The sequence below is a fragment of the Protopterus annectens genome, chromosome 3.part1, assembly GCF_019279795.1.
Source record: "Protopterus annectens isolate FY-2018-M chromosome 3.part1, PAN1.0, whole genome shotgun sequence".
Taxonomy (NCBI): domain Eukaryota; kingdom Metazoa; phylum Chordata; order Ceratodontiformes; family Protopteridae; genus Protopterus; species Protopterus annectens.
In genome coordinates this window covers 539,774,967-539,787,466 of record NC_056732.1, presented here as the reverse complement: position 1 = coordinate 539,787,466, position 12,500 = coordinate 539,774,967, and the positions used below count along the sequence as shown (strand labels likewise).

The 12,500-nt window shown below is 39.1% G+C and overlaps 1 protein-coding gene across 4 annotated transcripts in view; it reads left to right on the top strand.

Moving 5' to 3' along the window:
- LOC122798203 (sodium channel protein type 4 subunit alpha-like) overlaps positions 1–12,500 on the top strand; it is a 2,607,519-nt gene that overhangs the window by 772,016 nt on the left and 1,823,003 nt on the right. The gene's annotated exons all lie outside the window — the stretch shown is intronic.

Genomic DNA, 12,500 nt, shown 5'->3' with positions numbered 1-12,500 from the left:
TGTCAGAGCCTGTTATGTGTCAGAGCCAGGTATGTGTCAGAGCCAGGTATATGTCCGAGCCAGGTATGTGTCTGAGCCAGGTATGTGTCAGAGCCAGGTATGAAAATAAGGTACATAACAAAAGCTGCTGGTGGAATGCAGTATTCCATGAAGTCATCAAAAGAAAGGAGCACAGGAAAAGTGGGGGATAGAAAAGATGGATTACACTAAGAAGGAATACTGTTTGACTACAATAGAAAAGAACAACGCATCAAAGGCACTCTACCAACATCTGGAAAGTGACTCTGTACACATCAAAAAGAAACTATCAGGTTGCAAGGCAAAGACAGACACCTGCTTACCAGTCCACAGCACATCAAGAGCAGATGGAAGGAGTACTTCCAGCAGTTTCTGAAGGAAGAAAATCCTACAGAAGTTATACTGCCCAGACAAAGCCTATGATAAAAGAAAAGGAGGAACTCAACCTAGAAAAAGTAAGAACAGCACTGAGGAAAATGAAGTCAGGGAAAACAGATGAGGTCACAACAGATATGATAAAGACGCTGGGTGAGATAGGGCAGAAATAGCTCATGTGGGTACTCATAACAGTGTGAAAAGAAAGGTGTATCGCAGATGACTGCAGAGTAAGCATACTAGTGCCAGTGGACAAGAAAAAAGGGGCATCCACAACTCTGAGCAGTACAGATGTATCAAACTCCTGTCACACTGCATAAAAGTATTGGAGGGGTCACTGATAAATGAAAATGTAAAGTAGCAGAAAGGAAGATGGGAGATGAATGGTTCAGATTCATATCAGTGTACAACACAACCAGCCAGATACTTTGTAGTGACACAGATAGTTCAGAAGCTGGAGATGAGGAAAGAGTTCATCTTGGAGAAAGCATATGACAAGATCCCAGGAAAGCAGATTTGGGCAGTCCTGTTGTTGTTCAAGGTCCCAGAAATATTGGCAGAATTAGTGTTGGCTATGTACAAGGACCCAATGACTCAAGTACTAACAGTGATCTGTCTCAGAGAGGTACTCCCAGTGAGAGAGGTTGTGCATCAAGGTTCATTTCTGAGCCCACTGCTGTTCATACTGGTGATGGACTACATTAGCAAACATGTTGGAGGGGACAGATGAACAAAACTGCTCTATGTAGACAATGTGGTATTACAGGTAGACTCTGAACAGGAACTTCAGCAAAGGATAGGAGAATGGAATGCTCATGGGAGGATAATGAGTACAGATAAGACAGTTGTAATGGCAGCCAGTAGGGTAAGTTACAAGAAGCTGAGAACTGAGATAGAAGGGAAAATAGTGGAACAGGTAAACAGCTTCATGTATCTAGGAGGGGTTGTTGAAGAGAAGAGAAGTCTGAATGAGGAGATCAACATTAGAATCAGAAAGGCTGCAGCCAACTAGCACAGAGTGTCAAGGGTAATGTATAACAGAATAATGTCAAATAAACTGAAAAGTAAGGTGTACAAAGCACTGGATGCAACCAGTACTACTGTACGGTACAGAAACATGGGCAGGAAAGGCAGAGCAGTTGAGGAAACTAAAAGTTATGTTGATGAAGTACCTGGGATGGATGGTAGGATGCACAATGTGGGACAGATGAAGAAATGAGGACATCAGAGCAGAAGCCAAAGTAGTTCCAGTTGCAGAGAAGTTCAAAGAGAACAGATTCTTGTGGTTTGGGCACATGGGCTGAAAAACAGAAGACAATCTGGTGATGAAGATTTGGGAGAGGCAAGCAGAAGGAAAGAGGAAACAAGGGTGCTCAGCAAAGAGATGGATGGATTGTATGAGAGATGATCTTCAGCAGTCAGGCATGAGTGTAAAGAAGGTAGGAGAGTGGCATTGAATTAAGAGAGATGGCGAGAGTTACATCGACACCGAGACGCCGTGAAGAAAAAATGGGAGAAGGGGGGTTAATGATAATGAGGATGATGATTTTCCATGTATAAAACAACTTCTGGTAAGCAAATGAAACAGACAACTATATATATGGAGGCCATGCATTTTTGGTGGAAAATTATGTAGAACAATTTTTACCACCTTTAATACTTCACATACATATGAAATTTGTTGATGGGATGTTAAACTGAGGCCCCTGGTGGTAGCTCAGGTGTATGTGAAAGATCCCATAGCACTCATCAAAAAAGGAGTATGGGAATTTGCCAATTACCCTGATCAAATTTCCCATAATTAGTATGAATACCACCTTGGACTGCCCCTAAAAAGAGGTAACCAGGCCAGTGGGACTAGTCTGGTTAACAAAGTGTAAAGAAGAGAATAAGTAAATAAATACATTTCATTAATTAAATTCTGAATGGTTAGTTTATATGGTTACATGCTTGAGTGACATTAATTGTAAACATCAAGGTTGTGCCTTAAGTGTGCAGTCTTACAGATTAAAAAAAAAGCTGGCTTATGCAATCAGCCGATTTTCAATAACTAAAACCATTTTTTTCCCTCTGAGAAAAGAAACATTCAACCAAACAAATGTCAACCATATATATTTATGTGCGTGTGTATATATGTGCGTGTGTGTGTGTGTGTGTGTGTGTGTGTGTGTGTGTGTGTGTGTGTGTGTGTGTGTGTGTATATATATATATATATATATATATATATATATATATATATATATATATATACATTGAACTCTCAGTTAACCAGCACCCATGGAGATTGGTAGATGCCGGATAAGTGTAGTTTCTGGTTGCTTGCGAGTTACTATTAAAAATACACCCTTCCAAATACTGTACCCTATACTATACCATACAATAAACACTGCATTGATTTGATTTTAATAATGAAATACAGTAATTAAAGGCCAAGCTAGAATAATAATATTTTAAATGTATATTACCACTAGAAAGCGTGGCACGCAGAACAGTTTTCAATGGCATGCTGACTGCATTGGAATTGAATAAACTGAATAGAGAGAGTGAATGCATGCATGAAAGCATAAGCAAATGTGTGTGAGAGATTAGAGAGATGTATGAAAGCTGATGATATTGTGTATGAGAGATCGGAAAGAGAAAGAGTAAGTGAATGCATGTATGAAAGCAGAAGCAGAAGTGTGCGAGAGATCAGACAGATATATGAAAGCTGAAGAGAGTGTGTGTGTGTGTGTGTGTGTGTGTGTGTGTGTGTGTGTGTGAGTGTGTGTGTGTGTGTGTGTGTGTGTGTGTGTGTGTGTGTGTGTGTGTGTGTGTGTGTGTGTGTGTGTGTGTGTGTGAATAATTAGAGAAAGAGTGAGTGAATGCACGTATGAAAGCTGAAGAGATTGTGTGTTCGTGTGTGTGTGTGTGTGTGTGTGTGTGTGTGTGTGTGTGTGTGTGTGTGTGTGTGTGAGAGAGATCGGAGAGAATTTGCAATCTGATGCAAACTGACTAGTGACTATGGAGCTAGGGTTGCCATCTTTCTTTGTGGCTAAAACCGGACTAAGGTCACACACTTCGCATTACCCATAAAACCCACCCATTCCCACACCCTCTCCCACCCAGGCCCCTCCCATTTTGTGACCTCACCATGACATCAGCTGATGTGAACGCCCTCTTTTTCTGTTCCGGATGCCTGCTTTCAGACGATTTACTTAATTTATTTATAAAACATTAAAATTAATTGGCACATTGACTTGCAATTGCAAGCCTTCCAGGTGGACAAATTCAATCATCTTCTAAAACATTAAAATAAATGGTCAATTATTCAATAATACTGTCTCAAAAAAATGATGTAAAAGCAACCAAATCCAATTAGTGTCAGCATTTAAACCATTGGGTATGCGTGCCTGGTATTTCAAACTAAAATATACCTCTTTTTATGGAAGCCAACTCTTTAAATCTACCCTAGTATTTTCTACCTTCGTATTTTGTGGACTCTGCATAAGTACCATAAATTTAACATCTTTTAGTTAATTCATGCTATTGTTGTGAGATAAAGTGATGGGCCACTGGACTATTACCCATACAACTTCTTATATCACCCAAGTCCAAAAACTCTCTTTACTTCTCTTTTAGTTTCTCCTATATATATTTTTGTACATTTACACCAAAGACATTAAGTAGCTCCTGCTAGTTTACAAGTTAAAAAAAATGTATTCTAAATAAATTCCCATTCAACAAACAGGAATCAGACTATTGCACATAATCAATTCCCATGCTAAACAATTTCCACAATTACAGTACATTCTTGTAGTTCAAATAATTAATATGAAGTAAGTATCTGTGTCCTGCGAAAAGACATGGAAAATGGCAAATATGTTGAGAGTTTAGGACAGATATTATTTCCCAAGTTTCCTCTACAAGATGCACAGACCTGTTATTTTTAAGCTGAAACACCTTACTATTATAGGAAATGATAAAGCAGCTTAGATTTTACAAGCGCGTGAGCCTTGGGGGTAGCCTGGGTAGGGGAAGCTCAGAAATGCACTCAGTATGGCCGGCGGTGCTGCAAAATCTCTTATTAAAAAAGTGGCCCATCTGAACATCTGAAAAGGCAACAAGCAAAGAACACATGCTTGGAGAAATCTGCAGCAACCAGCAATGACTGATCTGATGAAGCATACTGAAGCAATTGCTAACTTGTATATCTAAACAGGAAGTAAACAAACATGAAATAAACTCTTTTGCTCTAATGTCACGTCACCCGTTTAATGTAACCAGGAGTTAAGCAACTACACGTCCATGCAGAGTTTAACTTTTAAGTGCTTAGCAGTGACAGTATCCACTTTTGTACAATATTTCTAGACTGGCAATAATAGATTTTCAAAAAAGCAATTCTTTTTTTCAGACTAACGTTTGTGTACCTACCAGATGATCACACAAAAAATGCAAGCGTCCTTTTGTTCTGGATCAGCTATCATTTTTCTAAGTTTGTAGGAGCAACATTTGTGTCCCTATTTGTAGCTAGAGTTCCCTCTTCTTAAGACTACAGACTGGCTGTCATGAGTGAGGAAGGGGGAGATTCTGGAGGGCAGGCATGTTAACAATTTTGGTCATGCTTTTATTATGTGTAGCATCAGGGTATTTTTCACGGGCTATCTGTCAGACACTGGAAAGTCATTCACTGCCACGCAGGCGTGGATTAGTGTTAGCCATTAGGGGGAGGGCAGGAAGTGCAGACTGATGCACTTCTATGCGTACGTAAAATTAATTCTTCTAGAGTGCATCGGTAAAAACAAATTTGGCAGTGGCACAAAACCCGGACTTCACCTGTTCGGTTTTGAATGAAATTGGTAACCAGACAATTTGTCAGAAAACCGGACAGTCCGGTTCAAAACTGGACAGCTGACATTTTAGTGATTTGACTTGTTCTCAGGTTGGGGAGAGAGGAAATTTATTTGTATCTTCCTTTTTAACACTCTAAAAATGTAAGGGAAAACAAAGTGCAACACTTGAAAAACTGAATTGTTCATACTGTACCGTATTTCTTCAATTTTTTTCTGGTTGCTTGAGTTCTGGTTAACTGAGAGATTACTCAGTGTGTGTGTGTGTGTGTGTCTATATATATATATATATATATATATATATATATATATATATATATATATATATATATATATATATATATATATATATATATCTTTACTATCAAAATCTCAAAAGTTAATACAAAATCCATTTGGAACCTTGAACAGAAAGTTTGAATCACAAATTTCACTTGGGTAAAATGTTGAATCTGCTGAACGAGTTCAACAGATTTGACAACATCACTGAATTTAAAACATGATGTCCACATAGGAGCTCAGTTAAGTGTAACTCCTACACTTCAGATCATGTCTTTATCAGGGTTACAAGGCCCCCTGCACTCCCCCTTTGGGGGCACTGCACCCCCCACTCCCCCTGCTAACTATACATTCAAACTCCAAGATTGCACTACAGTGAGGAAGGGGATGAATGTACCAGTCCACACTGTACCATAATCTCTAGCCCTTAGATCAAGTTCATATCAGCGAATGCACAGTGGCATTTTCTGATATGAACTATCGATGGTTGGCAACACAGCAATTGACCATCTGCCATCCGATATTCTATCTGCAGAGAATCTGCTTTCAGGATTTTTATACTAAACTGATATATACATCCGTGTGTGTGTGTGTGTGTGTGTGTGTGTGTGTGTGTGTGTGTGTGTGTGTGTGTCTGTGTGTTTATGCATGTGTTTACATGTGTGTGTGTGTGTGTGTGTGTGTGTGTGTGTGTGTGTGTGTGTGTGTGTGTGTGTGTGTGTGTGTGTGTGTGTGTGTGTATGTGTATATATATATATATATATATATATATATATATATATATATATATATACATATATATATATATATTAAATATATACTTGGCCTAAACAATATGTCCTTTATGGACTGACTCAAAGACCTCTCACTATACTCAGTATTTTGCAGACTGCTAAGAGGTGACCTGTACCTGGAATTCAAGGCTTCCTGATTTAGTGAACATTATCAAGTCAAAAGGCATCAAAAATACTTGGTCTAGGGATCAATCCTCTTCTGCAATATCAGCAGAATGACTTGGAAGGACAGGTATATCTTGAAGAAGATACTAGTTCTCTGTAACAGACAAAGACATATGGACTGACGTAAGTAATACAGCAAAACATGATTTATTAATCACATTTGGTTGGAAATGGATTTTAAGTTTATGGATGCTTAGAAACCTTGGCCTTAATGAAGAACTATGATAAACATATATGTTCATGTGTTTATCTAAGGATAAATTGATGTTTGATGTATCTGATGGTAAATAGTAAAACAAAGCTCATCCCTGTCCATATTAAAGAGCAAAAAAGCGGGATACTCCCTGCTTTCACATTGCAGGGTACTTGCTGTATTGACAATGCGGGATACTCCTTGCATTCATTGTACAGGAAACTCCCTGTATTCACAGTGCAGGAAACTCCCTATATTCACAGTGTGGTATATTCCCTGTATTCGCAATGTAGGATACTCCCTGTACTCAAAATGCAGGACACTCACTATATTCACAGTACAGCATACTCCGTCTATTCATAATGCAGGATATTCCCTGTATTCACAAGCCAAGATACTCCCTGTATTCACAGTGCAGTATAGCCCTATATTCATGGTACAAGATACTTCTTGTATTCACAATGCCGGATACTCCCTGTATTCACAGTGCAGGATACTTCTTATATTCAGAGTGTATGATACTCTCTGTATTCACAACACAAGATACTCCACTTATTCACAGTGCAGGATGCTGCCTGTATTCACAGTGTGGAATACTTCTTGTATTCACAGTGCAGGATACTCCTTGTATTCACCCTGCAGGAAACTCACTGTATTCACAGTGCAGGAAACTCACTGCATTCACAGTGCAGGATACTCCCCTCTATTCACAGTGTGGTATATTCCCTTGTATTCACAGTGCAGGATACTCCCTGTATCTGCAGTGTGGAATACTTGTATTCATAGTGTGGGATACTCCATGCATTCACAGTGCAGGATGCTCCCTGTATACACAGTGAGGAATACTCCTTGTATTCACAATGTGGCATACCGCACTTATTCACAGTGTAGGATACTACCTTGTAGTCACAGTGCAGGATGCTCCCTGTATTCACAGTGCGGAATACTCCTTGTATTCACACTGCAGGAAACTCACTGTATTCACAGTGCAGGATACTCCCTTATATTCACAGTGCAGGATACTCCCTTGTATTCACAGTGCAGGATACTCCCTGTATCTACAGTGCGGAACACTCCTTGCATTCACAGTGTGTGATACTCCATGTATTCACAGTGCAGGATACCATTTGTATTCACATTGCGGGATACTTCTAGTATTCACAGTGCAGGATACTTCCTGTATTCACAGTGCATAATACTCCTTGTATTCGCAGTGCAGGATACTCCCTGTATTCACACTGAGGGGTACTCCCTTGTATTCATACTGAGGGGTACTCCCTTGTATTCACAGTGCAGGATACTCACTGCATTCACAGTGTGGAATACTCCTTGTGTTCCCAGTGCTGATGATTCTTGTATTCACATTGTGGGGTACTCCTTTGTATTCACAGGGCAGGATACTCCCTTGTATTCACACTGAGGGGTACTCCTTTGTATTCACAGTGCACGATCCTCCCTGTATTCACAGTGCAGGATCCTCCCTGTATTTACAGTGTGGGATACTTCCTGTATTCACAATGCGGGATAATAACTGTATTCCCAGTGCAGGATACTCCCTGTATTCATAATGCAGGATACTCCCTGTATTCACACTTCATTGCTAATAGCTGGAATATCATCCCACTCCACTTAAGAGCAGTTTGCAACCTGAAAGACTTTAAATGTCAACTGAACAACACCTGATAGACAAATGGATCTGCACCTGCACCACCCCCAATTAAACTGGTATGACTGTAGCTGTATGAATTTGTGCCATAACTCTCTACTGTACAAAACTTAATGTACTGTTGTCACAACTAATCCCTTCGGTATCATCTCAACTCTTTTATCTTCCTTGCACCTCCTCCCCTCCTTCATTTCTTTGGGCCCTTCTAACTCTTTATCTTATCTTCCTGTGTCCTAGAATTTGAAAACGTTTTTATAGTAACAGATATGTTAAACCTAACAATCTTTGCATACTGATGGTATTGCACTGTATATACCTCCCTGTATTTAAAAAAATATGCAGCCCATGTAACTGTTATTTTTAATCAAAATTGCTTGTAAATGATGCAATTAAAGTCAAGGATGTCTGAATAATGGCACTGTTGCTCATGAACAGATCTGACTGTAAATGATGAAACAGTGCAAATGATGTCCATGATGTCTGCATAATGGCACTTTTCTTCTCATTCTACTCTCAAAAAGGGCTCTGCTCAGTCTGACTCTCCTTGTAAACAGGTGTCAGTGAATCAATCAATAAATAAATATATAAATAATGTATAAGTAAATAACATGTGACTTAGATCTCTGTATGGGTAATAGAAAGTGTATCCCATGACTGACTCCTATTCTAGTAATGGACAGAGGCAGCTCCTAAATGCTTTATCCCATGCATGGTTCCTCTCAAATTATCTATGCTATGTTATTCTCATTGGGGTACTATATGATTATCAGCCATGGGATAGGCAAGGCCAGTCTAATATGAAATTCAGTCACCAAAATGGAAACTGGCTAGGCTTAAAATGGCCTCCAACGGCAGTTAACCTAGTACTTACCTGTGATCCTGTACAGATAGATATATGGATATATAGATAGATAGATAGATAGATAGATAGATAGATAGATAGACAGATAGATAGATACAGATACATCAATAGACACACACTTGTGGAAATTGCCAGTGAGTATGTTCAATGTTTTGTATTTCAATCAAACTCATTGGCAATTATTAGTTATAAACTCAAAGTAAATATACATACTATATATGTATGTATAAACACAATTTATATATGTATGAAAACATAAATATATCTCTATATATCTATATATATGTACTATGTCTATACCTATATATCTATATCTAATCTATATATATATATATATATATATGTATATGGATCTACCTGACAACACCGACAAACCACAACACCGACAACGAAATCAGAAACACCACATAACCGAACGTTCACAAACACGAAACCTCACATGCCCGACACACCATAATACCGACACAATACCGACAATAAACAAACAAAACAAATCCCTGTTCAAAAGCACACATACAACACAAGCACACCAAAATCCTTACAAACGCACACTAAACCTCACATACACAACTATCTACACCCTTAACCCAAACCCTAACCCTAAGGTCCTTCACTATCGCACACTTACCTAACCCGCGCCCTAACCCTAACTCACTTAAACCGCCCCTAACCCAAAGACTATCACTATCGCACACTTACCTAACCTGCGCCCTAACCCTAACTCACTTAACCCACCCCTAACCCAAAGACTATCACTATCGCACACATACCTAACCCGCGCCCTAACCCTAACTCACTTAACCCACCCGTATCCCTAGACACCGTCAATATCGTACACTTACCTTACTCGCACCCTAACGTCCGTCACAACCGCATACTTACACAGCCTTTTCCCATGTGAGTCTTCTCAGCATCGGGGTTTTCATCCATCGATCCATCGGTCTTCTCAGCGTTGGGGTTTTCATCCGTCGGTCTTCTCAGCGTCGGGGTTTTCATCCGTCGGTTTTCTCAATCTTCGATCTTCTGGTGTCGGCGATCTCCTTGTCGGCATTCTCAGCTGTCGACGTTGTCAGGTGCTCCTATATATATATATATATATATATATATATATATATATATATATATATATATATATATATATTTTGACTGCAAACTAGGAGCCATAGTCAAGTCCCCAAATGATGTTGACATCCTACAGAAGAGCCTCGCTGAGACAGATGCCTGGTGTCAGAGCCATGGCTTCAAGCTCAATGCCAAAAGGTGCAGTGTCATCCCCTTTGGTAAAAACTCTGTACCCATGAACTACCACATAGGCAGCAATCTACTTAACACCAAATGTGTGATAAGAGGCCTTGGGACCCAGGTGGAAAGTAGTCTCACCTTTGATAGTCACATCGCCACAGAGTATCAGGTGTAGTCTATGACAAAAGAATGCCAAAGAAGCTGAAAAGTAAGGTGTATAAGACAGTATGTATGGTACAGAAACCTGGGCAGTAAAGGCAGAACAGCTGAAGAAGCTAGAGGTGATGGAAATGAAGTGCCTGAGAAGGGTGGTATGATGCACACTCTGGGACAGACGAAGAAATGAGGACATAAGAGCAGAATCCAAAGTAGCTCCAATTGCAGAAAAGATCAAAGAGAACAGATTACAGTGGTTTGGGCACATGCATAGAAAATCAGAAGACAATCTGGTGAGGGAGATTTGGGACAGACAGGAAGAAGGTAAGAGGAAGCGAGGACATCCAGCAAAGAGGTGGATGGATTGTGTGAAAGAAGATCTGTGACAGTCAGACATGAGTGTTGAAGAAGGCAGGAGAGTGGCACTGAATTGAGAGAGTTGGCGACAGTTAACACAATACCCAGCCCCATGTAGAAAAATGGAAAAAAGGTGGCTGCTGCTGTTGCTGCTTATGATGATGATGATGATTAATGCATGGACCCATCACTGATGTCATACTCTTGTTCTGAGGTCTATATAGATAGATAGATAGATAGATAGATAGATAGATAGATAGATAGAGAGACAGAGATACATTTTGTATTGACATTGCATTTTTATTTCATACATTGTATTAGTTTAATCTGGGTTATGTTAGAGTTTATTAAGTTAATTTAAATGCTGGTTTTAAAGAGTGTCTTTTTAAGAATATTTTTATGATTGCATTTCATGAATATTTATGAGTTCAGGGAGGTCCTTTTTAGTCAGTGTGATGGGATTGGTTTATGACTTAATTAATGCTCTTGCAGAATGTACTTGAGTGTTTTTCTGGATTTGCTCTTATCTGATGAAGTTGAGAAGGTTATTGACGAAAGCACTTATCTATTTGTTATTTTTGGTTTAATAAAAATTGTTTTTACAGCTCCCAAAGTGTTTTGCGGCTGTTTACTACAAGGATTTACTTGAGTTGTTGAAGTGTGTGGTTTCAAGGGTGCTGACTTTGTTTTTCCTAAGGTTTATATTGTCTTTAGACTCATTATCCTTGTCATTGCTTTGATCCATTGATCCTAACATTGGGGGTCCCCCCAAGTATCTTTTCTTGGGACACTGTTATTCACAGTCTTTAACAATGACATGCACCTTCACTCCAGCAACCTTAAGTTCCTACAATATACTGAGTACATTACAATCCTGCACAGCATCATTGCAGCCATTTCTAGTATGCAACACTCAATAAACAAATTACTGGCTTGATGAAATGACTCAAAATTCATCCCAAAGGAAAGAAAAAACAGACATAAATCATCATGACAGGACACAGTGACTTGGTCCCCCCATGCCATCACCATCAGTAATAACGAAATAAAAGTTGTCAGCCACTGCTGACATGCAGGAGTGACTATCAGTAAAAAAAATATTTTTATTCTATACACTAACACCGTCATTCAAAAAAAAAAAAAACTTGTACCCTCTACCAAAATAAACATTGTTTACTTTCATTGTAAAACTACCCTAAGTGACTGTTTTATTTTTTGTTACTCTTTGTAACTTAAACAAGTCAGTGTGTAGTAAACATGAATCCATGAACTATAAAGCTAGTAAACTTGATTCAAGTCTAACAGAAATCCACAACTTTATTATTCTGAACAAACTAGTCAGATGTCCTTCTGAAGTAAACTAATATATATTTGTACTACTTTCACTCACAGACTCCTTCACAATTGCAGACACCCAGCTCTAAACCTCTTATTTTAAGTAATATTAAGCGAAATCCCATCTGAAGTTGTAAGAGAGCCCCTGCTCTTTTCGTAACCCTTACTAGAAGCCAGTGCACTGATGACACAAAAGGGAAAACAGAGTGCTAGTGGTGCAAACGGAACTGCA